This window comes from Notamacropus eugenii, chromosome 3 (genome assembly GCF_028372415.1).
Source record: "Notamacropus eugenii isolate mMacEug1 chromosome 3, mMacEug1.pri_v2, whole genome shotgun sequence".
Taxonomy (NCBI): domain Eukaryota; kingdom Metazoa; phylum Chordata; class Mammalia; order Diprotodontia; family Macropodidae; genus Notamacropus; species Notamacropus eugenii.
Window position 1 is genome coordinate 300376697 of NC_092874.1, and position 24423 is coordinate 300401119.

Consider the following 24423-nt stretch of genomic DNA (forward strand, 5'->3'; position numbering starts at 1 on the left):
ATTCCCCAATTGATAAATGGTCAAAGGATATGAACAGGCAATTTTCAGAGGAAGAGGTTAAGGCTATCTATAATCATATGAAAAAATGCTCTAAATCACTATTGGTTAGAGAGATGCAAATCAAAACAACTCTGAGGTACCACATCACACCTATAAGATTGGCAAACATGACAGAACAAGAAAATGATAAATGCTGGAGAGGATGTGGGAAAGTTGGAACACTAATTCATTGTTGGTGGAGCTGCGAGCGCATCCAACCATTCTGGAGAGCAATTTGGAACTATGCCCAAAGGGCTACAAAAATGTGCATACCCTTTGACCCAGCAATATCGCTACTAGGACTATATCCCCAAGAGATCATAAAAATGGGAAAGGGTCCCACATGTACAAAAATATTTATAGCAGCACTCTATGTAGTTGCCAAAAACTGGAAGTCAAGGGGATGTCCATCAATTGGGGAATGGCTGAATAAATTATGGTATATGAATGTAATGGAGTACTATTGTGCCATAAGAAATGATGAACAAGAAGACTTCAGAGAGGCCTGGAAGGACTTATATGACCTGATGCTGAGTGAAAGGAGCAGAACCAGGAGAACTTTATGCACAGCAGCAACCACAGTGTGTGAGAGTTTTTTCTGGTAGACTTAGATTTTTGTAATAACACAAGAACTTCTTACCAAAAAAAAAAAAAAAATCCCAATGGAGGATCTCAAGGCAAAATGCCTTCCACACTCAGAGAGAGAAATATGGAAGTCACTCACATATTGTAGCAGATCATGTTTGTGTATGTGTATGTGTTTGTGTATCATGTTCTGATTTGTTATACGATTTCTTTCATTTATCTTAGTCTGACTACATAGCATGACTATAGTGAAAATATACTCAATAGGAAAGTATATGTAGAATCTATACAGAATTGTATGCAGTCGTGGGGAGGGAGGGGGGGAGTGGGGGGTAGGTGGGGGGGATAAAATCACAATTGTATGGCAGTGATTGTTAAACATTACAAAATAAAAATTAAAAAACAAAACAAAACAAAAAAAAACCTCATTCTGATCCTTAAGGCTTCACTGCCCCACCGGCCCAGGCCACAGAAAAGGTTAAGAACCCCTGTAGCTATTTGGGGAGAATGGGAACGTTTCGGGAAACTTCAGGTCTGAAATTCAGAGATGTTGGAAAGGAAATCCCATTAAAAACCTCTGTGCCTTTAAAAAGAAAACGTAAAGGAAAAGAAATGATCTTCACTTTTGTTGAATCAGAAAGGGAAATCTCCCCAACATTTGCCTCCAAGCCCCCCGAAAGGCCCCACAGTCCCAGGGACTCTGATCTGCTCTTCGCACATTCCCCAGGGCCGGCAATCAGGCTGACTGGGCCCCTCCAGGGCGCAGGGAGAAATTGCAGGGAAGCATTTTCTCCAGTTGGGGCTGCTCTGATCGAGACACAGAAAGAACAAGAGAGGGGAGACGGAGAGAGGGACAGAGAGAGCGAGCCAGCGAGCGAGCGAGAGCCGTGGAAATGAAAGTAAAGGGCTAGGCGGCCACATGGAGGGAGCTGCTGGGCAGCAGTTCCAGGAGCAAAATGCTTCCCCCGATAATTAAGTAGCATTTACTCTTATGATTACTAATAATAATAATATAATCATATCTCTAGTAATACTATACCACTTATCAAGGCCCGTTGTAGGCACGCTGGGGGGACTGCCAAGCAAGGAAAGGTGAGTCGTGTAGGCTTTTTTTCCCCTTAACCAAACACTGGAATTCACCCGGGTGGGGTCCGGTGGGGTGAGGGGGCCTAGTTTGGGGGCGGGGGCGGCGGCGGCAGCCTGGTGGGGGGTAGGGGTGGACATCGAAGCAGGAGGCGGGGTGCGGCCCCAAGGGGCCAGGCAGGGAGGGGTGGGAGGCACCTTCGGCCCAGGGAGCCCGGATTGGGGTGGGGGGTGGGGGTGGGGGGCGATGGGGCGGGGCGGCTCTTTGCGGGGTCCCTGGGGAAAGAAAGACTTGGTATCTCCCCTCCCCCTCGGGGGAAGGGCTGCCCCCCCCACCCTGCCGCCGCGCCATCCCCACTCCTTTTGCCCCAAATGCCCGAGAAGTTTCAAAGTTATTGCTGAGCCTGACTGGGGTGGGGGCTGGGGGTCCCGGCACGGGGGAAGGATTAAATCGGGGGAGATTTCTCTTCTTCCTCTGAAACTTGGGGAGCTATGGGGTGAAGCGAGTCGGGGTGGGGGGGCAGCTCTGTCTCCAAGCTGTGATTTGCAAACTCTCGCAAACGGCGGCTGGGGGAGGGGATGGCTTGGGGCCCCAGGCCCAGGGTGGGAGAGCGATCGAGAAATCTCTGGCTGTTCCTTCGGCCGCCCTTCCTTTCTTCCGCTGCTCCCCTTCCTGCTGGAACCCTAAGGCAGTCGCGGAGGCCAGCGCTGGCCTTGGCCTGGGCCGCCCAGGGGCGGCCTTCCTCGGCTGCTGGCAGCACTCGAGTCCGGGGATCCGAGGCCCGGCAAGTGGGGGTGGATGTGGGAGTGGATGGGCTCAGGGCTGGAGGAAGGGAGGGGCCTGAGTCAGTCCTGGAGGACCAGGGAGCCCCCCACAAGCCAGGGTCCTCTCTCCCCTCGGGTCAGGGCCCGGAGCTATCCCTGATGTCAATTCTACTGGAACCACTTTGAGAATATCTGGTGGGTTTGGAGTGAGGAGGAGCAGGGTTCGAATCCCCTCTTGACTATTCCTGGATGCGAGACCCTGGCCCAGTCACCTCCTCTTTTGGGGGCTTCGGTTTCCTCTTCTGTAAAATGGGAATAATAATCCTAGCACGGTCTGTCACACTTGGCTGTGGGTAGAGAAGCACTTTGTAATCCTCAGGCTGGAGAAATGGGCCTGTTGTTATCAAAGTAGATTTTAAGCCAACGATGGCTTCTCATTGCTAGAAGCCTCCCCCTATGGAACCAAAGCCAGGCAGCTTTTTGGTCAGTAAACGCTGATTAAGTGCCTACTATGTGCCAGGCTCTATCCTAAGCCTTGGAGATACAAAAAGAAGCAAAAGACGGTCCCTGACTTCAAGGAGCTTACTGTCTGAAGCAGGAGACAACAGGCCAACAAACACACACAAAGCAAGATGGTAAATATCAGAGAGGACCTGGCACTCGGGGCTCCGTGGCTCCCCTTCCAGTGCTCCATCCCCTATTCCATGCAGACTTTCCTTTTTCACGAGGGGAGATATTCTCTGCAGTGCTCTGGCTACCAGCAAGCCCTGCCCAGAGTCAGTTCTCATTGTTCTCATCCTCACCATTGTCCTCATGATTGTACCATCATACCATCATACTTTTGTACCCTTCTCTTCCCTTTGCTTTGAGAGATCTATCTAGATGTTCCCATTTTTGCAAAGGAAGAAACAGAGGTCTAAAGAAATTAAGCTGGGACTTGGATTTGAAGCCAAGTTTTCACAGGATCATAGAATCTCAGAATTAGGAGGGACCTCAGGGAGTCTGGAGTCCAACCCATTCCTGGCATAAAGGATTTCCAGGGCTGCATCACCCCCAACAAGTAAGCATCTGTCCTTTGCTCAAGGACCTCCACTGATGGGGACCCCATTCCCTCTTGAGGTAGCCCATCCCACTTTGAGATAATTCCTCTCATTTTGGGGAAGGCATCCCTTACAGGTTACCCTCTAGGCCCAAGGAGAACAAGTCTCAACCCTCTGTCATTCATCAAACATTCCGATACCTACAGAGTCTTGCCATGCCTTGCCTGTCTTCTTTCCTCCCAATAAATTCTGAAAGTCAACTATCATGTCCTCTTCAAGGTAAATGTCTGAAATTTATTCAGCTGATCATCCTTTATCATGAACATTAGTCCTGTACCACCCTGATTACCTTCCTCTGGACATTCTGCTGCTTTCCAATGTCCTTCCTAAAACAGAGTGCCCAGAAGTGAGCAGTCTTCCAAAAGTAGTCAGACCACGGCAGAGGAGGGACTGACTGACTTGACTTTCCAAAATCCAGCAATCTGGACAATTGACTTCAGAATTAGCTTTCTTGGATACTCTGAAGTCATGAAATATTTTCATATCAAGCTTGTGATCTCCTGAAACCCTCAGATCTTTTTCAAACGAACTGTTCCCTAGCCATGCCATGTGGTCTTTTTGAAATCAATTTATTGAAACCAAGAAGAAGACTTTCTAGAACCACCACAGGCCTTAGAGCTGGGGAAGCAATATGGCACAGTAAGAAAATAGAGACAGAGGACCTGAGTTTGAGTCCCAGCTATGGTGCTTACTACCTGTGTTATCTTGGGCAAGTAAATTTATCCTTCTGGGTCTAAGTTTACTCATCTGTAAAATGAGAGGGTTGAGAGCCTCAGTTTCCTCAGTAGCTACCACAATGCTTAGCGTGCATTAGGTGCTTAATAAATGCTTGCTGATTGATTGACCAGATGACCTCTAAGGTTCTTTCCCTCTGGATCTTTGATTTTTTTGGCCTTAGAGATAATCTAGTCCTCCTGCTTACTTTACAGCTGAGAAAACTGAGGAATGAGGTAGACTATGAGTTAAATGGCAAAACCAGAGTTTGAACCTAGATCTTTTGACTTCAGGTTCAGTGGTCTTTCAGTGGTTCTTCTCCTTCCTTCTCAGTTTTTATTTTTTTAACTGGAGGTTTTTTAGTTGTCTTAGAGTTGTACTCTTAGCTCCAGGGGCTTTCTGGAAAAGGGCCTGATTCATGGGGCCTAGAAACATGAACAGAAGTGGTTTTTTGGGGTGCTAGTTATAGGCAGTTGGGGAGCTTATGGCATGTGTCTTGGAGGGAAGTGCTAGCCTTCTTACCATTGAGGGGGTAAAACACCCCAAGTCTCTCTCTGTCTCTCTCTCAATTTTGCTTTGTGATTGTATTTCAGCAAATGTGATGAAAATAGCCAAGTACAGAGCCTTGAGGCTTCACTCACACAAATAAGATAATTATAGGACATTTAGCAACTGTGTTGGATGCAGCCCCTTCACTACCAAGACTTAGCTTCCCCTCCCACCCCATCAGCTTCCTCTCTCCTGTTACTCAGGCTCCTCTCCTCTCCTTCCAGGAGTTCTGGAGGGCAAGCAAGGCATGGGCAGAATGGGAGAGGCAGGAAGTCTGGGGGGTAGGGGTGTCCCCAAGGCCAGGAAGGAGGAACTGGAGACTAGGAGGAGAGGAAGCCCTGATACAGCAGATTAAAGACAGGTCAGGAAAGAAGACAATATAAAGATATTTGTTATAATTGACTACTAAGTAATGTAGAATTTGGCCTGTCTTCTCATTGGAGCCTTTAGGCCTTAGAAGAAGCCTTAAAGATCTGGATTCAGTAGAAAGGGCACTAATTCTGGAATCTCAGGACCTGAATTCGACTCCTGCCTGTGATACCTGTGTGACAGTAGGCCTCAGTTTCCTCCTCTGGAAAAGGAGGGGATTGGTTTAGAATTCTCAAATTTTTTGGTCACAGGACTCCTTTACATTCTTAAAATTATTGAGGACCCCTCCCCCAAGAGCTTTGGGTTATGTGGGTCATATCTGTCAATATCATATTGGAAATTAAAATGTCTTACTATTATTATACAAAAAAGTTTTGACCTCTTGGACTCTCTGAAAGGGTCTCAGGGACCCCAGGGTCTAACTTGGTTAGATGATCTCTGAAGACCCGTTTATCTGTAGCTCTTTCATCTGATGGTCCTCATGGATGGGACCCTGATCCTGATCCCAGCAGAATCAGATGACTTTCTCAGGGTCACATAGGCAGTAAAATAAGAAATGCATTTCAGACTCAGGTTTCCTGATTCCAAAGAGCTTTAATTTCCACCCAGTTGAGGAACTGAGCTCACAGATCATTAGGGGGTGACTGTAACGACTGCTCTGCTACTAATCTTGTTCAGTCGTGTCCAACTCTTTATGATCCCATTTGGGCTTTTCTTGCAAAGATACTGGAGTGATTTGCTATTTCCTTCTCTAGTTCATTTTACAGGTGAGGAAACTGAGGCAAACAGGATGAAGTGGAGCCCAGGGTCACACAGCTAGTATGTGTGAGGTCAGACTTGAACTCGGGTCTTCTTGACTCTGTCCATTGTGCCACCCAGTTGCTCCCTAGCTGGGCAGTTTGATGACCCTTCTATGAAAACTAAGAGCCCAAAGGGACTTTAAAGTTGGGGAAACTGAGGCCCAGAGAAAGTAGTGAATGTCAGAGCTGGATTGGATCTCAGGCTCTCTGGAATCCAAATCCAGTATTCTTTCTACTACTCCATGCATGCCTGAGGCTTGATGAGGGGAAGTGGCCTAGGCAGCTAGCCATAGAGCTGGGCCTGGAACCTGGGACTTTCAGTCAGTCATAGGGTCATCAGGCCAGTGCTGAGTCACAGAATCTCCTCACTAAGTAGCCAAAGGGAAGGCATTATCAGAGGGAAGGGATTGGGGCATGCCTATCTTGACCTCCTGTAAATCACTTTCCCTCTTCTAAAAAATGGGAAGAATGACAGCCCTTCAAGGTCACCTTGCATGAGCCTATCTATTCCTGTCCATCAGACTGTAAGCTCCCTGAGGGGTTGGGCTGTCTCCCCAGTAATGGATACTTGTTGCCCTACCTCTCTGAAGCACTTAATGATATGCAATATTATGCTTATCTGTAGTTATATGATATCCCCTGATAGGACTCCAAGATTCACATCTTGTTTAAAGGTTGTATCTCCCCCACCCTCCAAGACACATTCCAGTACTCTGCAAGTAGTAGGCGCCTTATATATTTATATATTTATGGAGATGAATTGAACTTCTTCATATGATAGAAAAATAGATAAGCATCTATTAAGTACTTAGTGTGTGCCAGGCACTGTGTGCTATTATAGATGAGTAAACTGAGGCCCAGAAAGGTTAAACCTCTTGTCATAGACCTGGCCCTAGACCTGAGGGTTCGGTAGTAGAATGCTATTTAAAAATATATATATATAAATTATTTGACCAAAAAACCAAAACACCGAACGTTAACACAATTAAATTTACTTAGTAACTACTTGCATTTAAGTTAATTAAATTGAACTAAAAAATCTCATTCCATCTTTTTCTTCCCTCCCTTCATGTCTTCATCTGTGAGGCTTCTTTGTTCATTCCTTTCAGCCACTTTTCAGTGATCAGAGTTCACGTGGACTTTGCTTTTCATTTTGCATTTTTTTTCGCAAAAGTCTTTTTAGATTTCTCTGTGCTCCTCATATCTGTCCATTTTAATTCATCATGGTGTTTCATTCCCTTCAGGTATACTGATTAACTTGATCATTCTCTTATTGTTGGACATGTAGATGGCTTCTAGTATTTTATAATTATAAATTATGCTACCATGAAAATCTTTGAGCAAGCAGCTCTTTTAGGAGGCTTGTTTATTTCTGAAAACTCTTTCAGGGGTATTCCCAATTACAGAATTACTGGGCCAAAAAGCATATTCAGTTTTCTAACTTTCACTTCATCCTGTTGAATTGCCCTTCAGAAAGGATTTTACAGGTTTGCAGTTCTACCAGTGATGCATGAGTGTGCCTGTTTCTCCATAACACCATGGGCTTGGTTTTAATTATTTTTTTGATAATTTGATGGATGTGAGATGGTACCTCAGAGTTGTTTTTATTCACATTTCATACATTTCAAGCTAGAAGGGAACTTGGAGGTTATCTAGCAAAACCCCTCCATTTCACACTGGAGGAAACTGAAGATGACAGGGATTAAGTTACTTGCCCAAGGTCTTACAGGTACCTTGGGCAAGTAACTTAATCCCTGTCATCTTGGTCTTGGATTATTAATGAGGCTGAGTATTTTTTCAAGGGATTTCATCTGTTTCCTCTTGAAAATTGTTCACACGCTTTCAATAATTACACATTGTGGTCTGGGATTTAGCGCTGTACAATTTTAATAGCTCCTTATAATTTTTATCGTAGACTTATTTTCCAATTTGTTATTTTTCCTTAAATTTTTTTTACTAGTATTGTAAAAAAAATTCATAATGTTTTAATGCTCACGCTACTTTTCACTTTCTATTTACTGAGTAGGGGGGGAATCCCTCCTCATGTAGAGTCCTAATAGAAGTGTGGAAGGAAATGAAAGTAGGGAAGGGATGGAGGAAATGGGCCATAACAGGGAAGGGACGTGGAGACGATGTGTCGGTCAATGACAAATTGGAGTTCGTAGAGCTGGAAGAGGCCTTGGCAACCACCTGGTTCAACTTCCTCCATTTTACAAAGGTTTAAACTCATACGCAGCGGGGACTCAAAATAAGGATATATCTTATGTTTCTCTAGGCCTTGATAATTCCCAAAGTACTTTTCTCATAACAAATCTGAGAGGTAAGTAATCTAAGTATTTGTAGTCTCATTTTATGGAGAAGGAAATTGTCAGTCAGGGAAATGATTTACATGACAGATCAAACCTGGATCTGACTTGGTTATTTTTCATCATGTGTCAAGCATGTGCTAAAACAATGTTAATTCCTGGGGATAAGCCCAAAACACCCAATCCCTGCTCTCAAGAGTTAATGTTCTCTTGGGGGAGACAATAAGTATGGATACAAGGTTATAGAAATACAAGGTAGTTTGGGAGGTTGGGAACAGACAACTGGGGTCCTCAGAAAGCTTGAGCTGAGTCTTGAAGAAAGTGAGGCAGATATAAGGAGGGAGTGCATTCCAGGCCTGGGGGGATGGCCATACAAAAACTGAGAATTTAGGACCATTTATGAAGAGAAAAGGCCGGTGGGTCTGGACCTTGGAGTGTGGGGAAAGGAATAGTAGCCAGCAAAGCAGAAGAGACAGTTTGGGACTAGCTTGTGAGTGGCTTTAAAAATCAAACCAAACTTTCATCCGAGAAGCCAAAGGGAAGCACTGGATTGTTGTTGTTGTTTTTTTTTTTTTGAGGCAGTCAGGATTAAGTGACTTGCCCAGGGTCACACAGCTAGGCCAGATTTTAACTGTTCTTCCTAACGCCAGGGCTGGTGCTCCATCTACTTTGACACTAGCTATCCATGAGCCACTGGAATTTGAGTGAGGGATTGCCATGGCCAGAATGACCTGGACCATTAATATCACCATTTCACATTTGTCTCATATCATCACACCTCCCACCCCCAGCAATCCTACAAAGTAGGTGCTAGAGTCATCCCCATTATATGAATGAGGAAACTGAGGCAAAAAGAGGTTACGTAGTAAACTAAGTTGCTTTTTTTTAAAAACACATGGCTGTTTTTTGATTTTCTATCATGTTTGGTTTTTGCTTTACATTTTCAGGAAGCATATTTTTGGATTTCTGTGTGTTTCCCTGTAGGTTAGTGGTAGCATCCCATTATCTATGGTTTATTTCATTATTCTCTGACTTCTGGACATTTAGGTGACTTCCAGTATTTTGTGATGATGTAATATAGCTCTCCCTGTCCCTCTACTCCCGTTAGCCATCCCTCATTACAAAAATTTTTTACGATTTATTTAATTTTTAATTTATGGAATAAAACAAGAATTTCCATAACATATATTAATAAAAAAAATGACTACACATGAAACTGCAAATAACAGACCTGAGGCCTAGGGCAACATTACCCACAAATGGGAATTAAAACTTGATAATAATAACAATAGTTGTTATTATAAACTGCTAAAAATAAAATAAAACAAAATGAAAATAAAAATGAGTAAACAAAGGAAAAGGAACCTGACTATAGAAAACTACTTTAGTGTAAAAAAATTACAGAGAATTTTAAAAGGAAGAGGGGAAAAAGCAGTTCAAAAGTAATGCCCAGCCACCCTGTGTGATGGGTGCTGTTATTGTTATCCCCATTTTACAGATGGGGGAGCTAAGGCTTAGAGTATTTCAATAACTTGCCCAGTTAGTAAGTGTCTGCAATGGATTTGTCTTCTTCCTGACTCGGAGTTCACTGCTCCACCTAGTTGTGTCTATCGATATGACAGGAAAACAGCCATCCTCCACTTGGACCACATACCTCTCGCCTCAGCCGGGTTGAGCCCTGTGTCATTGTTCTCTGGAGGAAGAAAAAATCAATAGTCTCTTGCTGGTGAGCTTCTTTGAGAGGTTACAATGACTCTTAAAAATAAATATCATGATACATTGTGTGATACAACAAACAGTCAGATCCAACCTTGTTACAAAGTATACACCCAGACAAAGCAGATTGTTGATTGTAAATAGAAGGGAGGGCTCCGGATTCCCTTAATGCAAATATCCAGCATTAACATTGACCTTCTGAACTAGTCTCCATACACAGAGTTTTAGCCATGGTGTATGTGTTGGCTGTATAGCTGTAAAGACCTATCCCATTCCTCCTGTCTTATGGGATAATGACATTCCACTTCATTCACATACTACCACTACTACTACTACTACTACTACTACTACTACTACTACTAGCTAGCATTTATATATAGTGCCTACTGTGTGCCGGGCACTTTACAAATACCTCATTTGATCCTCACAACCACTGTGGCAGGTAGTTCTATTATTATCTCCATGTTACAAATAAGGAAAATGAGGCAAAGAGGTTAAGTGACTTGCCCAAGGTCATACAGCTAGTAAGTGTCTGAGTCTGGATTTGAACTCAGGTCTTCCTGACTCTAGGGCCACAGTTCTAAACACTGTGCCACCTAGCTATCTACCATTCTACTTAGCCCTGTTCCAACTGATGGACACCCATGTTGTTTCCGTTTGCTAGCATTGTATTTTATGGTTCATGAGAACTTTCTGTTGTTGACCTCCTTGTCTACCTGTGGAATCTCAGGGCCGAAGGGTCTGAACAGTTTAGTGACTTTTCTCATGTGATTCCAAACTGTTTTCTTCTCTGTGGTCAAGTGTCAGCAAACATTTATTCCATGCATCCCCTGTGACAGAGATGTTAGAGGGTTTTTTTGGCCTGGACCTAGGCTTTCATCTACATAAGGAATTTCAGTGTAGAAACTTCTTCTGATGATGTAAATTGGCAGTTTGTATGTCATTTAGGATCTTCCAAAGTTGCCTGAGATGCTGAGGTTAAGTGACTTGCCCAGGGTCATACAGCTAGTGTATGTCAAGAAACAGCATTTGAACCTGGGCCATGCAGACTCAAGCCTTGTCCCTCCCACTCCCAGTCACTATCCAGTGCCACACAGCCCCATGGGACTGGGCCACAAAGTCAAGACAGAAGTATGCCTGCCCTCAAGGAGTGTACATTATTCAGGAGACTCAACATGTAAACAGATACACCTGAGAACTGGAGAAGGGAAAGGTGGCCTGTGAATCGAGGGGGAGAGGGAGGTCAGGGAACAGCAAAGGGGCCAGTTTGGATGGACTCTAAAATGTGTGAAGGAGAATACTGTATTGATGTGTGCTGAATAGGAAGGTTCGAAACTGATTGGGAAAGGTCTTAAATGCCAAACAAAAAAGTATCTATTTGATTCTAGAGTCATAGGGAACCACTGAGGCTTGTTGAGGAGAGGATTTAGTAGGCTGTCTTCAGGAGTTGCTATGGTTGAAAAGCTTCCCATCCTACATGAATAGTAAAGCTGATGGAAATTAGAGTTTTTATTATGGTGTTATATCTGAGAAGGACTTTGTAGGAGAGTAAAATGGGTAAAATGGGACCTATCCATTTATCTCCCTATATATGGGCTAAGAACCCTGTGAGGTAGGCAGGGCAGATTTCTTCTTTTTGCTAATTAGGAAACTGAGGACCAGAGAGACCAACCTCTTTCTATAGTGTTTTAAGATTGTTAAAAGTTCTTCACATTTATTATCCCATTGGGCTTCAAAGCAACCCTGTGAGGTTGGTACTCTGGTGTTAACCCCATCTAACAGATGAGGAAACTGAGATTTCAGGGTGCAAATTCACTTGCTGAAGTGACTGGTCTATAGTTATGTAGGGATTAATATCAGAGCTGGGATCTGAACTCGGGTCTCTTGACTCAAGTCCAGAACTCTCTCCACCACACTAGGCTGTCTTTACACATTCTTGTTGCCTTCCATATTTTTTAAAAATTCTGGATTGCAACAGCAGCAGCACACATCTGTGGTATTATATGGTCACAAAACATTTATACACAGACTCATTTAATCCTCTCAACAATGCTGTGATGCAGGAGAACAAGGGTTATTATACACATTTTACTAAATGAGGAAACTGAGGTTGAGAGAGGGAAAGTACCTTGCCCAAGGTCATAGCCTTGAACTCATATGATTCAGGCTAATGTTTTACCTGTCCCCCAACCTGCCCCAGATTCCTTCATTTATTTTTCATTTTTATAAAATTAAATGTCTTAATTGATGTTCTTACCCATCCTTGTTTACACACACACACACACACACACACACACACACACACACACACACACACACACACACACCTCCTTTCCTAAGCAAGTGAATCACTATATTGGCCACATCAATGTAAGTCTCATTTCTCATCTCTAGTTTCCCACCTCTGTGCTGACAGCAGGAGGCAAGCTTCACCCACAAGTACCTGTTTCCTTCCACCTTTGGACGGCCTCTCCCTATGACCCAGTGATCAGAGGCAGGTTCTGGGAAGGCTGAGGGACTGGATTAAAAGCTCTAGGCAACCAGATTGGGAACAGAAAACAGCTGCCAGCAAGTCCAAGTATAAATAACTCAGATGAACATGGTGGCTGCTTTCCTCTCCCATGGAAAATTGGAAGTTGATAGTTGAAGACCAAGGATAGTGAGTTTATAGGAGTGGCGTGGAGTGGCATGTACAGGCAGGTGGTGTACTAGAGGGATGCGGAGGGTAAGTCAGTTTCCTTATCTGTAAAGAGGGGATACTTGATTCTGTTTACACTGCCTTTCTTTCAGGGCTGGCATAATGAAGGTACTTTAAATCCTTAAATGATGAATGAAGAATGAAAAGTGTTTACTATGAATAAAACACTGTGCTAACCAACAGAAAATCGAGGCTATCTGTTCTCAAGGAACTCCCATTCTTTTTTCTTTTTAAATTCAATTTTATTTCATCTTTGAGTCTATATTCTCTCCCTCCCACCTTCTCTTCCCACCTTACTCCCGCTGCGAAAGCAAGAAAATAAAACCTATTCTAAACCTATATAGTCAAGCAAAACCAATTCCCTCATTGGCCATATTCCTGCCCCCCTCCCTCTCCTCCTATCCCCCATCTATACTCTCACTCCATCAGCTTGCCAGTGGGTGGCAGCATGTTTCATCATGAGGCCCCTGGAGTTATGGATGGTCAGAGTCTTTCAGAGTTGTCTGCCTTTGCAAAATTGTTGTTATTATATATACTTGGGCTCACATTCTACTGGGAAGCAGCACGTATAAGCAGTTTCAGCTGCAGGACAGATGGAAAGACCCCAGTGGTCCTTAGGGTCCAGGAACAAAGGGCAGTGTGTCTTCTTTAATATTACTCCCACTGATAAAGCCACAGCAGTTTCTAAAGTGGCACAATTTGATAGCGACGAGGACCCTGGTGGTGAGAACCCTCTTTACCCTTCCTTCAGTCACCATGGCAGCATTTGTAGAGTGGCTGTTGCTAGGCCCTATCTCCACAATGGTTGTGGCCCTGAAGATTGACTCTAGGGGCCAGGCAGGGAACAGGGCTGCTGGTCTAGGTCTTTCTTTGGGGCTTCCCTGCCTATTGAGGGCAGCTGCTCCACTTGGCAGCTCCATTCTCCACAGGCGCTACTCCCCTCTAGGAAGGTTGTGAGGGCTGGGCTGGAAGCAGCAGAGTCAAGTGTAGGCACCACTACTATTTCCAGGACTCTTGGGCTGCAGGGAGATAGTCCTGGAGAGATGAATTATCATAACTATATGGTAACAACTTAGGCACTACTGGCTAGGTGCTGAGAGGGTCTGTGCCCCTGAGGGACAGTAACATACAACTGAAAGGAAGCTTAGAGATGATCTAGGTCTAACCTCTTCATTTCACAGATGAGGACACAGAGGCTGAGGCACTTGTTCAGGGTCACTTAGGTAGTAAGTGTCAGAGAAAGGATTCAAACTCAGGGTGTCTGACTCCTGAGCTTCTACTTTTCTTATTGGGTCACACTGACTGTTAGAGATGCTAATAACAGAAGAGGTCTCTCTAGGTAGAAAAGGAGTGAGTGGAGAATATATTGGCAAATGAAAGTGATATAATCAGTTCCATGAAACATTCGTTCTTTTATCACCCTGGTCAGAAATAATCCCTCTTTCACAACATGGAAAAAGCTCAGAACTTTGTTCTCTGCAGTAACTAATCGATCTTGAATTCAGAGAACTGGTGGTGAATCTTGCTTCCCTCCTCTTCATAGAGAGGTGGTGGGCTACTGGGACTGGATGAGGTATGTACTGTGACACGTGGCCCAGCACCAATTTGTTTTGCTTAACTAAAGACTTCTTTGTTACAAGGAAATCTTCTATTATGGGGTGGAGGGTGGGGTATTGTAAGAGGTATTTATACAGTATTGATTTGAAAAAAAATGATCTTTCTGACCTTGAATGACCTTTCTGTATATCTCTGATATTGCAGATTTTGAAAGGCATGTTTTAATTTGCATTAGCTCTGATGCAAACTTAAATGTGTCATTTAGAATACGCAGTAACTGAGGCACAAAGAAAGGCTCACCTTAAAGCCAGGTCTTCTTGACTCCAAAGCCAGCACTCTCTATCTCTCCTTCACCTCTCTCTCTCTCTCTCTCTCTCTGTCTCTCTGTTTCTGTTTCTCTCTCTGTCTGTCTGTCTCTTTCTCTTTGTCTCTCTCTCTCTCTCTCTCTCTCTGTCTCTCTTTCTCTTTGTCTCTCTCTTTTTCTGTCTCCGTCTTTCTCTCTGTCTCTGTCTCTCTCTATCTCTCTGTCTCTGTCTCTGTGTCTCTGTCTGTCTGTCTCTCTCTCTCTTTCTCTAATACCAGGCTGCATGGAATCCTTCAATCAACCAAACAGAGTTTATAGAAGGCCTGGGGCACTAGAGCCTGGGTGTCTATGGGAGTGGAAGGAGAAGTTCAACAGCAACCACGTGGACACTATTAGCAGGCACTAGAGCCTGGGTGCTAGACCCTGGGGGTGTCTATGGGAGTGGAAGGAGAAGTTCAACAGCAACCACGTGGACACTAATAGCTAACGTATACATAGCACTTTAAGGGCATCCAGGATTTTTTTTTCCTATTTGTTGCTCACAACTGCAGGGTCTATGAGGAAGCAACCCTGTTGGAGGTTCAGTTTGAACCCAGGGTCTCCTTTCCCTTCTCTTTCTTTTCCTATCCCCTTTTCTTCCCCATTTTCTTTCTTCTATTCTCTTTACTTTTTCTTTCTTTTCCCCTTTCTTTCCTTTTTTTTCCTTCCTTTATTCTTCCAATTAATTTTTTAAATTAAGAATGCTAAAAGCTCAGTACAAAGCACTCCAGCTGCCACTCAGTTGCCTCCATGTCCATGAGTGACCAGCCACCCACCAAGTCTCCTGATACCTTTCCAGACCCCATCAGGATTCTCAGCCAGTCCTCCTCATTCACTTTGCTCATCCATTCTTCAACGAACCCACATCTTTTCTGATTCTAAGACGGAGGCTCTTCTCATTACCAAGTTTTGTCCTGTTAGTACTGACTGGAATTCTGAGAAAAAATATTGCCTCCTGGCTGGACAGCTTCTCATTTTTCACTCAATGGTATAGTCAGGGACAGTTCAACTTGACCAGCATTTATTGAATCATCATCATGAATCATCACACATGACTCAGGCACTTCTCTCTGAAACTAAGTTTTGCCATCTGTTAAATGGGGATAACATCAGTAGTACTACTAGCAGGGAGTATTACTCCCAAGGACTGTCCAGCTGAGTGATGTCACTAGAGTCTTGAGCACACAGCCCAGCACTAGGGACGGTAGGTAAGACAAAAAGCAAAAGATCTCATCCCTGCCCTTACAATCTCTTTGGGGGGCCAAGGCTCTCACACACTGAAAAGACAGGAGCAATGCGGTGTAAGGGACAGGGCTCAGGAAGACCTGGGGCCAAATTGGCTCTCAGACACTGCCTGGCCAGGGGATTGTGGGCAAGTCACTCGGCCTTAGCCTTATTTCTCAGCTGTAAAATGAGGGAGTTAGTTGGATGTGACCATGACTTCTAAGGTTCATTTCAGCTGCGGATCTAAGATCCCTTGATCTGAGGTCCCCTGGCACAGATGGTCAGTGCCATGAGAGGTCAGGAGCATAGAATGCCCAATGAAATCCCCTGGAGTTGTTTGTTCATGTCATCCCATCTGCCCAAGAATGGTGAATGGGAAGCCATCTCTAACAGAGCCAATAAGTAAGGCCTCCCATCAGCAGGAGGGTGGGGCTCACTGATGCCTTCACTGGCTTTTTTTTAGCCCCAGAGAGTCAGAGACTGCTTCTGAGTCCCCAGAGCCCAGAACTGAGAAACTAGAAGCAACTGCAGAGGAACCTTCTCTAGAGCCTTCCCAACTAGTAGACTGCTTGAATACCATTAGTGATGGGGAACTCACTGTTTTCCAGGGCAGCACATTCCATTTGTAAATAGCTTTAATTTGTTAGCAGATTGGCTGTGGGTTTCCTTTAGTGTCCAGTCTCTTTTTTTTTGTTTTTTTTTAATACATCTCTGCATCTCCCTAAGAATGTACTAAATACAGTGGGCATATAATAAATTGGCTCAGTGGAAAGAATGCAGTGGCCCTGGATTTCAGTTCTAGATCTGCCACTTATGGGTGTGGGATCACTTTACTTCTTTGTGCCTCAGTTTCCTCACTTGTAAAATGAGGGGCTGGATTAGATAGTCCCAAAGGTCCCTTCCCAGCCCTAAATCCTATGAAGTACTGGTTGAACAATGAATGGAGAGCCTCTCCCCCAAATCCCACTAAAATGTCAATGCCTCTGATGAGGGTCAGACTCAAATGTGCTCTTGGACATTAAGTAACAGCTAGCCCTGGGGAGAATAGAACCCTAGATAAGGGATGAAGGGTACTGCAGAAGATTATACCATTAGACACTTCCTATTACCAAGGCATGGGCATACAGGGTCACACAGCTAGTATTTGAGACCTGATTTGAACCCAGGCTTTCCTGATTCCAGGCCCAGTGCTCCACCCACCGAGGCACCTAGCTGCCCCCAGCCATAAGGGTCCTTTAGGTTATGTGTTCAGAGAGAGTATAGAAAACTAACTCTCAGCTCTCATCCTCCAGTGGGCAGCCAGGGTTGCCTCTTGTCTAAAGTGGGGAAGAGAGATGTCTTAAGAGTCATGGAATCATAGGATCATTAGTGAAGAGGTGGAAGGAGCCTCAGAAGTCCTCTAGGGGTAGCTCGGTGGTATAAGGGGATAGAGCATTGGACTTGGAGTGAGGAAGACCTGACTTACAATTTTGCCTTAGTCAATTACTAGTCATGTGACTATAGGCAAGTAACTGCATATCCTATCTATGGGCCTGTTTCCTCATATGTAAAATGGGAATAATATTATTTCAGATAAGGAAATTAAAGCTTAGCAAGGTGAATTGCCTTGTCCAAGATCACATATAGAAAGTGTCATAGGTGAAGTTTGAACCTAGGTTCCCAGATTCCAAAACCAGAGCTAACCACAGTTAAAATTTTGTTGTTGTTGAAGATCTATTGATAGAAATAGGGATGTTTAATCTAAAGAGGAAAGAGGGTGGGATATTATAGTTGTCTTTTCGTATTTGAAAGGCTGTCTTCCTAACGGAGAGTAGTTTAAACACCTGGATTCCAGAGGAACAGTGGGTAGAAGTCAACAAGAGGCAGATTTAGGTTTGGTTTCGTGTCAAGGGAAACTTGCTAATCATTGGAGCTGTCCAAAGGTGGAATGGGCCATGTCTGTAGCTCTCTGGAGTATCATTCAGTTGGTGCTAGCCTTTGCCCTAACTAGAGTGTGGACATCGTCTTCCCTTTCAGGAGGCCCCAGCCTTGGGATCCCTCTGCCCCCTCCCGTCCTATATTCTTTTCTTCTAAGACTTTGTTTTCAGTTGTCTATCAATCCACAAATCAACACACATTCATTCAGCACCTACCATGTGTCAGGCAAGCCCTGTGAGGTGCTGGGGCATTTCTTTCTTTGGAGGTATTTGTGTCTTGTGAGAGCTCTTCATTCATCGTTTCATCCAATAGACATTTGTCGAATGTCTACATAGATTGTGCACCTTGATGCTGAGATGCTGAGGTGGAGGAGACCACAGGGATAGATGCAGAAAGAAATTTGGAGACAAATTCCAGGCAATGCGAGCTGCCTCATATGGTGATGGGCTGCCTCAGGAGATAGTGAGATCCATACTGCTGCGGGTCTTCAAGCAGAAGTTGGAGAACCACTTGTATAAGAGACTGTAGTCAAGCTATGGGTTGGACCAGATGGCCTCTCAAGCCGTTCCATTTCTGGGATTCAGGGTTCCTACAATGAAGCAACAGTCTGTGACTAGCTGAATCTAATAAATTGAACCCCTGGCCTTTAGTAGAATTACAAAGAACCCCACCTTCCTGCCTTACCCTTACAGGTAGGGGCAGCTAAATGGCACTACAGTGGATAGAATGCAGGGTCTGGAGCCTGGAAGATCTGAATTCAAATTTAGCCTCAAACACTTAATAACTGTGTGACTCTGGGAAGGTCACTTAACTTCTGTTTGCTTCTGTTTCCTCAACTGTAAAATGCAGATAGTAATAGCACCTACCTGCCGGGGTTGTTGTAAGGATCACAGGATATAATATTTGTAAAGCATTTACCACAGTGTCTGGCACACAGTAGGTGCTATATAAATGTCAGCTATTATTATTACTGTGATGATGATGATGATGATGGTGATGATGGTGATGGGACTTGTAGGAGGATCTCACTCTCAATGTTGTTTATTTCATCTGCAATGGAAAGAGTCCTGGCTTTTTCAGGAGTCAAATCCTTGCTAAAGATACTTACCACCTGTGAGACCCCAGGCAAGTTGTTTCATCTCCCTGGGCCTCAGTCTTACCATGTGCAAAATGAGAGAGTTAAGACTAGATGGCCACTGAGGTTCCCTACCTAGTATGTCACATGATTCACTTATTTCCCTGGGCCTCAGTTTCCTGATCTGTAAAATGTGGGGGTTGGATTCGTTAGAGCTGAGTCTAGATCCTGGATTCTATGATGCTGTCTCTTACTACCTGTGTGACTTTGGCCAAGTTACCTCAGTTTCCTCCTCTGTCAAATGAGGTTAGATGACATGACCTCTGAGTTTGAGATCCAGAACTATGATTTTAGGATTAGCAAGTGGTCTTCCTCAGTTATTCATGTAATTAATTATAATAGTGGTCATAATAAAATAGCTAAGATTTATATTTAAAGATTGCTGAGCACTTTACATTGTTTCATTTGATGTTGAATCCACCAAAGTATCTGGATCTTGTCCACATGGGTATTTGCTGCAAAGATCCAGGCTGTAGCCCTTTCGGGGCAATGCCCATCCATGTCCTTCCACCAGTTTTCCACAGGGCGTCCGTCCACACAGCAAGATGAAGGCCTTCCTCCACTTCTCGGGACATCAAGGACACCAGTGGAGCACAGGGATTTTCGTCATCGATTCTGCTCTCCTGCTGAATGACCAACCCTTCTTGAACCCCTACGTTGCTATGGCTGAAAAGGATCATTGCCCAGTGATCAACTTTCTGGTGATGAACCTCTCCATCCTTAGCAAGGTCGGTCCTTGAACTACAGAAACGTGTGGCAAGTCAGCCTGGGTCTCTCCTGGGGCTGCCATGAGGATCAGCTGAGGTCATACATGTAAAGCCTGTTGTAAGTGTAAAGTATTAAAAAATGTCAGCTGTTAATATTGTCATTACAGTCTGGAGTGAAGTTCACCAGCCAGATCTGTTGGGGTAGTCACAAGAGGTGAGGGTGCCAAGCGTGTTGGAGCAAGCCAGCCTGGCATCCTGCTACTAGGAAGTCTGAGGCTGGTCAAGTGCTTGAGCTTGGGAGTTCTGAGCTGAAGTGGGCTAAACTAGTTGGGTATCCACACTAAGCCCAGCACCAATATGGCCAGCCCCTTGAAAACAGAGGGCCACTGGGTGGCCTAAGGAGAGGTGACCCAACCCAGGTGGGATGTGGAGCAGGTCCAAGCTCCCATGCCCATCTGTAGTGGGATCGGCTCATGAATGTCCAGTGCATTTCCAGCCTGGCCAAGATGGGGAGATAGTCTTAAAAAAAAAAAAAAGAAGGCTTGAGGCCCACACTAAGTATAATCACGATCTCAGGGGATGTTGGGTGGGGCCCCTGAAATCTTAGCTCTTTCAGGCAACTGGTGTTGCCTTTGGATCTAGATTAATAATGATGATGATGAGGTAGGAAAAGCTTATATTTCTGCATTTTCTACCATTTCCAAAATGTTTTCCTCACTGTGGCTCAATGAGGAAAGTGTGAAAGTTCACTGTACCCATTTCATGGACTGAGGCGGGAAGAGGGTAAAGGCTTGCCCAACGTCCCTTATTGACTAGATAGTCAATGGTAAACTCTGGTTGCCATATCTCCCCTCCCCTGCTTTAAATGCTAATTCATTGTGAACTCTGCAAATCTGGGTGAGCTCCCTTTCCCCAGGACCTTTTGTTGACTTGCCCTATGGAGCCATTTTTTTTCTAACTCCAGCCATTGGATGAATATGGACTTTTGGCCTTTTTCTTTTAGCCTTTTACTTCCCAAAGCACATTGGATACAATATTCCTGGGGCCAGCTCTCACACCTGCCCTGGTCTCACATGTCATCTATGCCACCACCCCCCTTTCCAAGAAGAATGGTTTCCAACAGTCTACACTGATTCCATTCCTTCTACAGTTCTGAAAGTTTTGCTGTCCTTGTGTGTCTCTGATATTGGTCACCAGCTCCCACTCCCTCATGCACATGAACCTTTTGTTCTGAGACTCAGCATTAAAGACTAGGGAGCCAATCTTGGCGTTACTCCCCCATCTGCTCACTGGAGAAGAAGTGACTTATTGCTGTTACGTGGCATGAATGAATGGATGGATGGATGGATGGATGCCTCAATTCTATGACACTCTAAAGTTTTTATAAATTGCCTTCTTTATAACAACCTGGTGGGGTATTAATATCCCCACTTTATGGATAGAGGAGCTCTATCTATGGATAGAGCAACAAACCACTAAGTATTGGAGCTGGGTTCAAACCCATTTCTCTTCTAACTTCTGTCTACATCTCTTTCTAATTCTGTCCTGGTATACAGTCTCTTTTGGATGAGAGATCAAACTTGTTCTGCTTAACTCCAGAGGCTGTGGAGGCAAATTTGGGCTTAATTTAAAGGAAAAGTTTCTGACTACAAGAGTTGCTCATAATGGGAATGAACAGGCTGGGGAGGTGGTGGGAACCCTTGCATCGAAGGGCTCTAAGCAAGAATTCTTGTTCATTGTACTGGAGAGGAGGCTTCTAGATTGGCATCATTGAACTGGGTGGGTTTCCATTTCCTTCCAGCTTTTGTGGAAGTGAAGCCCAGAGAAATACTTTCCTTGTTCTTTAATTACTTTTCTTCTAAACCAAGCAAGCACCAAATAAGATCCATAGCAGAACAGCAAAATAGGATATACATGAAACTCTCTTCTGGACAGCCCACTTTTCTTTGTAAATATCTAATAACTTCAACTGGCAGGATTCAAGGTTCTCTTGCTTGGCTGTGCTTTTTTCTGGATTTTCCGTCTTTGCATTAAAAAAAGAAAAGATGCGTCAATAACTTTTCTTCTTTTTCTCCTCCTCCTTCTTCTTTGCCTTTTTAAAAAATAATTATTTTATTTGTTTTCAGTGTTCTATAATCACTTCCATATAGCTTAGATTTTTTTCCCCTCCCTCTCCCTCTTTCCCCCTCCCTCCTCTCTCCCTCCCTGAGACGGCTTACAATCTTTTATAGGTTCTGCGCATATTAAATACAATTTCACCATAGTCATGTTGAATAGAAGAATTAAAATGAATGGGAGAAACCATAAAACAAAACAAAACAAGACAAAACATAACACAAAATAAAACGGTCTGCTTCCTTCTGCAATCCAGTTCCATAGTTCTTTCTCTGGATGTGGAAGGCGTTTGGCCTCAGAAATCCATTGGGAATTTTTTAGGTCCTTGCATTGCTATGAAGGACTAAGTCTACCAGAAAAATTCCTCACACACTGTGGTTGTTGCTGTGTACAAAGTTCTCCTGGTTCTGCTCTTTTCACTCAGCATCAATTCATATAAGTCTTTCCAGGCATCTCTGAAGTCTTCCTGTTCAGCATTTCTTATAGCACAATAGTATTCCATTACATTCATATACCACAACGTGTTCAACCATTCCCCAATTGATGGGCATTCCCTTGATTTTCAGTTCTTGGCTACCACAAACAGAACCGCTATAAATATTTTTGTACATGTGGAACCCTTTACCATTTTTGTGATCTCTTTGGGATACAGTCCTAGAAGCAATATTACTGGGTCAAAGGGTATGTACATTTTTGTAGCCCATTGGGCATAGTTCCAAATTGCTCTCCAGAATGGTTGGATCAGCTCACAGCTCCACCAACAATGAATTAGTGTTCCAATTTTCCTACATCTTCTCCAACATTTATCATTTTCCTGTTTTGTCATGTTAGTCAATCTGATAGATATGATATGGTATCTCAGAGTTGTTTTGAGTTGCATTTCTCTAATCAATAGTGATTTAGAGCATTTTTTCATATGATTACAGATATCTTTAATTTCTTCCTCTGAAAACTGCCTGTTCATATCCTTTGACCATTTATCAATTGGGGAATGACTTATATTCTTGTACATTTGACTCAGTTCTCCACATATTTTAGAAATGAGGCCTTTATCACAGACACTAGTTGCATCCTTCTTCGTTTCCTTCTCCTCCTTCTTCTCCTTCTTCTTCTTGTTCTTTTTCTCCTTCTTCTCCTCCTCCTCCTTTGTTCTCCTCATTCTCTTTCTACTCTTCCTCTTCCTTCTTCTCCCTCTCTTCTTCCCTCTCCCTCCTCCTCCTCTTCCTTCCCCTCTTCCTCCTCCTTTTTTTCCTACCCTGTCCCTACCCCCCCCCCCAGCTTTCCCAATCCCCCATTCTCATTGGGAAAGAAGAAAAGAAAATCCCCTATAATAAATATGCCTAGCAAAACCAATTTCCACATTTGCTATATCTGAAAACAATTGTCTCATTGCATGTCTCTAGCCTTTCCCCTTTCAAAAGCCCTCCTTCCAAAGGTACCCACTCAGTTTCTTCCCCCTTCACAACCACAAAAGTTGTATATTTACTTTTTGGTCTCTAATCACTGATTGCAGAATATGAAATCATTCAGTAAACATTGACAAAGTCCCTACTATGTTCAAGGTGTTATTTTAGACAAGGAAGAGATAGAGGTAGGGGCCCTGGATTCTGAGCTCTAAGAGCTTATAATCTTGTTGGTGAGAAAAGCTACGTAGCCAAAATAACCTGCAGTAACATCTCACATTATGGCTCTAAACCATTTTCACATTGACTTTCTCATTGGCATCACAGAACACCCCTGTGAAGGCAGCAGGGTAGGGACTATTATCCTAAACTTTTTTTGTTGTTCAATTTTTTCAATCGTGTCCAACTCTTTGTGACCCATTTTGTGGTTTTCTTGGCAAGGATACTGGAGCGGTTTGCCATTTCCTTCTCCAGCTCATTTTACAGATGAGGAAACTGAGGCAAACAGGGCTAAGTGGCTTGCCCAGTGTCACACAGCTAGTAAGTTTCTGAGGCTGGATTTGAACTCAGAAAGATGAGTCTTCCTGAGTCCAGGGCTGACACTGTACCCAGTGTGTTACTTAGATGCCTTATCCCAAACTTTGTCAATGAGGAAACTGAGACCTTGAGAGGGGAAGTAGTTTTTATAGAATCCCAGAGCAAGGAAAGACATAAGAGCCATTTTGTTTAGGCTGTACCTAGATGAGAATACTGTTTCTGGCCTGACCGTTGGTCATCCAGGCCCTGCTTCAAGACCCTCAATGAGGGGAGGCCCTTTTGAAAAGACTTGCTGAGTAGAGTGAGAGCCCGCCCTGCCCAGGACAGGGCCTGACTTGGTTTTCTTTTTGTATCCCTAGTATGTAGTACCCTGTTTTGCACATAGTAGGTACCTAACTGTTTTTCTTTTCGCTCATTCATATCTCACCAAGCAGCTCACTCTGTTGTTGGAATGACCAATTGTTAAGAATTCTCCCCTTTATTGGGCCATGATCTGCCTCTCCTCCCTTTTTTTTTCCTGTGTGGAGAGTGAGAAATCTCAACTCTGCCTCTTACCTAATTGTGTAACCTGGAGCTGGTCACTTAACCTCTGGGTTTTAGTTTCCTCATCTGCAAAATGTGGGGGTTGCAGGAGTACCACCGATAGACACATTATAAACAAACAAATAAATGTGCTTTAAAATGATCTCATTCGATTCTCCCAACAACCCTGGGAGGGAGACGCTGTTATTATACCCATTTTACAGATGGGGAAACTCAAT

The 24423-nt window shown here is 43.9% G+C and overlaps 1 protein-coding gene across 2 annotated transcripts in view; it reads left to right on the forward strand.

Annotated features, from left to right (window-relative positions):
- The first annotated feature begins 1388 nt into the window (after positions 1-1388).
- Positions 1389-24423, forward strand: part of ZC3H7B (zinc finger CCCH-type containing 7B) — an 84922-nt gene continuing 61887 nt past the window's right edge. For both annotated transcript variants that reach the window (XM_072656263.1, XM_072656264.1), the window contains exon 1: positions 1389-1716. The gene's annotated coding sequence lies outside the window, so the exon portion shown is untranslated. The remainder of the gene's footprint in view (positions 1717-24423) is intronic.